The sequence below is a fragment of the Rutidosis leptorrhynchoides genome, chromosome 3 (assembly GCF_046630445.1).
Source record: "Rutidosis leptorrhynchoides isolate AG116_Rl617_1_P2 chromosome 3, CSIRO_AGI_Rlap_v1, whole genome shotgun sequence".
NCBI lineage: Eukaryota > Viridiplantae > Streptophyta > Magnoliopsida > Asterales > Asteraceae > Rutidosis > Rutidosis leptorrhynchoides.
In genome coordinates this window covers 169561775-169568637 of record NC_092335.1, presented here as the reverse complement: position 1 = coordinate 169568637, position 6863 = coordinate 169561775, and positions in this window count along the sequence as shown.

Below are 6863 nucleotides of genomic sequence, written 5' to 3'. Positions count from 1 at the left end.
TCTTATATGCATAAAGTATGGACACAAATGAACTTTATCACGTTATTTCTTTCCATTTATAAAAGTAGACAATTAATTTGTTACATTCAAAAAAGGAATAGTGGAGAATAGATAGATAGATAGATATAGATATAAAAATAATTCTAGAGTATTAAATTTTGTTTTCCAACAAAATATTTGTTTAAAATATTTACTTAAACGTCTATTGTTGTTTTTTAAAGATACTTTTGAAGTATCTTGATTTGTTGATTATCTTAATTAAGAAAGCAGTTGAATGCAGAGGCGGAGACAATAGGGGGGTTTGGGGGTGTGTTGCATCCCCTAACTGTGATAGTTTATTAAGTAGTGTAATGTGATTTAATTGTAAATGATTTAAATTGTAGAACTAAATTTCTAATCTGTAGGTGGGTTTCTTGAAGAATTTGGTGATGAAGATGAGTTATTTGTCAATTTTTCAATTAAGCCCTTCCATTAACATTTTATATTTCATTTCAGTCCCACACTTTATTAATATGCAATTTATATCCCAAGTTTAGATCATGCGTATTTTGGTATACACATGAGAGTTGCAATATTTTTTTTAGCTAATTAATGGAGTAATTTGGATAATAAAAATTTAAAAGAACTTCTAAAACAAAGTACGATTTTCATGGATTTTCTTTTGAAGATAAAGCTTGATGTATTTATATATTTTCAACTATACATACAGAAATATAGTCTTGATTAATATATTCATTTTAAATGCAAGCATTATATAAAATGTACACTCTTTACACTATTCAATATATTATGTACAATTTTATCGTTTTTTAGATTAACATTATACTCATATAAATGGAGATTTATATCATAAAAATTTGTACATAATTTTGAAATTTGATCTTTTGGTTGGGTCAAAAATATAACTATTTGGTAAGGAGCCTAGTATATTTCAAAGCTTTAGGGAGATTCAGCTATGTCTTTTGGATGGAATTGGAGCTGATGTCACTTGGTAGTATTCATAGTTTTATTTTACATAAAAGTAATGTTCTGTGTTCATTTTACTTGGAGAGTATTTTTCAATACACTATATATTGTCAAGCCACCCTTAACTTCAGATTCTGGCTTCGCCTCTGGTTGAATGATGAAAGTTTCTTTAATAATTCATAGATACTCAGGCTCGAGAAAATGGATACATATTTAAAATCATCATAGATAATCACGTTCGACTACATAACAAGAACTTGTATTTTTGCAATCATTCAAAACAACCCGTCTCAGAATACCGAGCCATTACTAAAAAGAAAACTAATTTTGCAACTTGATTACTTCTCAGTTTTCAAAGAATCACATGAACAAACATCTTCTTGATAATGAGTTTTCAAAAATAGCGTACTTGATAATGCTAAAAACGAACATATATTTCATAGCATTATTCCTCAAGAAAGACAAGCTTTTAGTTGCAATTGTTCTATTTACAAGTGATATTCGTTTAAATAATAAAAGGTGAAGACAAAAGACAGATTCGACAAATTGAAGACGCAAACGACCAAAAAGCTCAAAAGAACAAAAGACAATCAAAGAGGTTCCAATTATTGATAAGAAACGTCTCGAAATCACAAGAGTACAAGATTCAAAACGCAAAGTACAAAATAAAAAATTGTACGCAAGGGCGTTCGAAAATCCGGAACCGGGACCAGAGTCAACTCTCAACGCTCGACGCAACGGACTAAAAATTACAAGTTAACTAGGTATATAAATATAATATAATATATAATTAATTATATTAATTATATATATATTATATTTATAAATAAAAACCGTCGGCAGAGAAAGACTCCAAGGACTGAGCTGTAAATTCATTCTCCGCGACTCGCGGAGTTTGAAGAGGATTTTACCGCGAGTCGCGGAGCCCCAAATTTCGAAAATCCCTATAAAGCCAACCGAATTCTGATCACAATTCAGAATCTTTTTCTCTCTTCTCTCATATATACGATATATATATATATATATAATTTATATTTTAATTTTAATTATAATTCTAATAATAAGGGTATGTTAGCGAATGTTGTAAGGGTGTAAGTCGAAATTCTGTCCGTGTAACGCTACGCTATTTTTAATCATTGTAAGTTATGTTCAACCTTTTTATATTAATGTCTCGTAGCCAAGTTATTATTATGCTTATTTAAAACGAAGTAATCATGATGTTGGGCTAATTACTAAAATTGGGTAATTGGGCTTTGTACTATAATTGGGGTTTGGACAAAAGAACGACACTTGTGGAAATTAGACTATGGGCTATTAATGGGCTTTATATTTGTTTAACTAAATGAAAGTTTGTTAATGTTAATATAAAGATTTACAATTGGGCGTCCCTATAAATTACCATATACACTCGATCGGACACGATGGGCGGGGTATTTATATGTACGAATAATCGTTCATTTAACCGGACACGGGAATGAATTAATAGCCACTAGAATAATTAAAACAGGGGTGAAATTACATTCAAGGGTAATTGGTGTAATTGTTAACAAAGTAGTAAAACCTTGGTTTACACGCAGTCGATAACCTGGTGTATTCATTAAATAAAGTATTAAAACCTTGTTAAAATTCGAATCCCCAATTAGTTGGAATATTTAACTTCGGGTATAAGAATAATTTGATGAGGACACTCGCACTTTATATTTATGACTGATGGACTGTTATGGACAAAAACCACACGGACATATTAAATAATCCAGGACAAAGGACAATTAACCCATGGGCATAAAACTAAAATCAACACGTCAAACATCATGATTACAGAAGTTTAAATAAGCATAATTCTTTTATTTCATATTTAATTTCCTTTATTTTATATTTAATTGCACTTCTAATTATCGCATTTTTTATTGTTATTATATTTAATTGCATTTTTAATTATCGTACTTTTTAATTATCGCAAGTTTATTTTATCGCACTTTTATTATTCGCAATTTCATTATCGTTATTTACTTTACGCTTTAAATTAAGTCTTTTATTTATTTAATATTTTACATTAGGTTTTAACTGCGACTAAAGTTTTAAAATCGACAAACCGGTCATTAAACGGTAAAAACCCCCCTTTATAATAATAATATTACTTATATATATGTTTGTATTTTTATAAAAGTAAACTAATATAGCGTTACGCTTTGTTTAAAGATTTCCCTGTAGAACGAACCAGACTTACTAAAAACTACACTACTGTACGATTAGGTACACTGCCTATAAGTGTTGTAGCAAGGTTTAAGTATATCCATTCTATAAATAAATAAATATCTTGTGTAAAATTATATCGTATTTAATAGTATTTCCTTGTAAAAATTAATAGTATTTTATACCCCTCTGCTTTGACATCAAGTATTTTTGGCGCCGCTGCCGGGGACATCTCTTAAAAGCCGGAAGCGGAACGCTAATATAAAAAAAAGGATTTTTTTGTTTACTTTTATAAAAATTCGTTTTTGTAAACATACGTTTTAATTATTCGAAAATATAAAAAGAAAAACAAAAATATAAGTATTTTTTTAGTTTTTTTTTTTAAATATTTAAGTTTTATAAGTTTCTTTATTCTTATTTTAATTTATAAAAATATAAGTTTTATTAAATATCTTTTATATATAGAAAAAATAGAAAACAGAAAATAAAAAAAAAATAAATAAAGAAAAAAACGCGTCGATTCAAACTGTGCCAGAATTGAATTTCTGAACCCCGCGACTCGCGGGGTTTTCTTCATTAATTACCGCGACTCGCGGAGACTTTCTGACACGCCGACAGAAGCCCTAATTCAGCATTTATTACGGATTATTATTAATTATTATTAATATAAACCCTAATTATGTATTATTATTATAATTAAGTTTTATTTTAAAATTTCTTTTTATTTAATTTGTTTTATTTTGTTTAAATTAGTTTTATTAAATTGTAAAATTAGTAGTTTTATTAAAAAAATAATAATAATATAAAAATAATATTTTTATAAAAATTGTACTTTTTACAACTTTTTATATATTTTTATATGTTGTCCCTTTTTAATCATTGTAGCGTAATATTTGTATTTTTAGCTCATATTTAATTTTAAACTTAGTTTTTGCTATAGTTATTTTTACTCCTAGATTTTTAGGCTTTGCCGTAGAATTTCTTAAGTGCTTTTTCTTTAGACTAAGATTTAGGTGCTTTAGAATTTTGCGACGCCTTTTTAAGTTTTAGTTTCTTTTTAAGTTATTTCCATTTGGGATTTAGTTTTTCCTGTAAGCTTTAATATTTTTAGACCTTTTACTATGTACCAATTATCATTCCAATTAGTAATTTCAATTTGCGATTATAATTTTAAGTTAGTTGTAGTAATAAGGTTAGGTTAGTTAAGTATTTTTAAGTTTTGATAAGTTTCTTTTATTTTTTTCGTCACCTTTTATTTTTCAACCATTTTTTTTCTTTTTCGACCTTTTGCGACGAACTCTTTTTCTCTCTTATTTCTCGCCATTCTAGTTTTTAGGACTTAGAATTTTTTCTACTTCTTATCTAAATTTCTTAAAATTACGAAAATTTATTTTAAGTGGTTAAATTAATAGACATCAAAATTTTCTGGTTCGTAGTAATAGTTGGATTTGTACGTGGACCGGGTTATTGGAGCCAAACAGTCCTCAATTATATTGAGACCAAACGAATCCTGCCCCTCTGCTGCATCTTTTGGCTATTCGAAACGTGGGCAAAATCAGAAAAGTCTATTAATTGGATAACTTATTATAATTTTTCTTTCCTTTTTAAAAACTAATAGGATATTCAGTGAATGCACCGAGCAAGACGTTCATCACCTTTTGTACGTTCACCACCTGTAACTAGATCAAGACATTTAGCAAATATAACCGCCGTTGATTTTTCTTTAGAATCGTCATCCAGTCGACCAAGTACTTCAGTTCAAATTTCCGATAATCCATTTTTTTAACCCAACCTCACAATTAAGAATCCGGAAAATATTCAGGAACGGTTCATAGATCCTGAACCATTAAACTTTCCTCCGGAGCCACCAATCATTCAAACAGATATTGTTGAGGAACGAACCATTAAATCAGAATCATCTAGTGATACCTATTCAACAAATTCAATTATGGAGAATCTGGAACCTTTAAGTATGGAAGACCGAATGAGAGCTAAACGCACTGGCCAAGGTCACGCAATTACTCATCTAGACATTAATGCGCCAGATTATGAAATCAAAGGACAAATTCTACACATGGTGACTAATCAATGCCAATTTAGTGGTGCGCCGAAGGAAGATCCAAATGAACATCTACGTACCTTTAATAGGATCTGCACACTATTTAAAATCCGAGAAGTGGAGGATGAACAGATATATCTCATGTTATTTCCCTGGACTTTAAAGGGAGAAGCCAAAGATTGGTTGGAATCATTACCTGAAGGGGCGATTGATACATGGGACGTTTTAGTTGACAAATTTCTTAAACAATTCTTTCCTGCATCTAAAGCCGTAAGACTTCAAGCAGAAATTGTTACGTTTACACAGAAACCAAATGAAACTCTATATGAGGCGTGGACTAGATATGGAAAGTTGTTAAGAGGATGTCCGCAACATGGTTTAGACACCTGTCAAATAGTACAAATATTCTACCAAGGATGCGACATCACTACAAGGAAAGACATAGATATAGCAGCTGGTGGTTCTATTATGAAGAAAACCGAAACTGATGCTTACAAAATTATTGATAACACTGCTTCCCACTCACATGAGTGGCACCAAGAAAAAGACATCATTAGATCATCTAAAGCAGCTAGAGCCGATTCTAGCCATGACTTAGATTCCATTTCCGCAAAGATAGATGCTGTGGAGAGACGAATGAAAAAGATGACTAAGGATATTCACTCAATACGAATTAGTTGTGAGCAGTGTGGAGGACCACATTTGACAAAAGATTGTCTCAGTATTGAATTAACAATGGAATAAAGAGAGAATATTTCATACATAAACCAAAGGCCTGGAAATAATTATCAGAATAATTATCAACCGCCAAGACCGATTTACAATCAAAACCAGAATTATAATCGAAATATTCCATACAACAACCAACAAGGTCCTAGCAATCAACAAGTATCCAATAATACTTACAATCAGCAAAGACCAAATTTTCAAAACAAACCACCACAACAAACCGATGATAAAAAACCAAATTTAGAAGATATGATGACGAAGCTAGTTGAAACTTAAACACAGTTTTTCACATCTCAAAAACAAACAAATGAACAAAATGCTCAAGCATTTAGAAATCAACAAGCTTCTATTCAAAATCTGGAACAAGAAGTAAGTAACCTAGCAAGGTTAATAGGTGAAAGAAAACCGGGAAGTCTACCTAGTGATACAAATGCTAACCCCAGAAATGAAACAGCTAAAGCTATTACCACAAGAAGTGGTACAACACTTAAACCACCTGAAATACCTGTAACTTCTGATGAAACTATTCCTACTCCACAAGAACCACAACCTGATCAAGATAAGGAAAAAGAACCGGTAGTTGAAAAGGTTAATGAAAATAACACAGTTAAGGATAAACCTTATGTTAAACCATACCAACCACCACTTCATTACCCGAGTAAAATGAAGAAAGAAAAACTTGAAGCCGAGCAATCCAAATTCTTGGATATGTTTAAACAGATAAATGTAAATCTTCCTTTCATTGATGTGATTTCAGGAATGCCAAGATATGCTAAATTCTTGAAAGATCTAATCTCAAATAGAAAGAAAATGGAAGAACTCTCGGCTGTTACTATGAATGCTAATTGTTCAGCAGTGCTGTTGAATAAGATACCAGAAAAACTATCTGATCCAGGAAGTTTCACAATTCCATGTT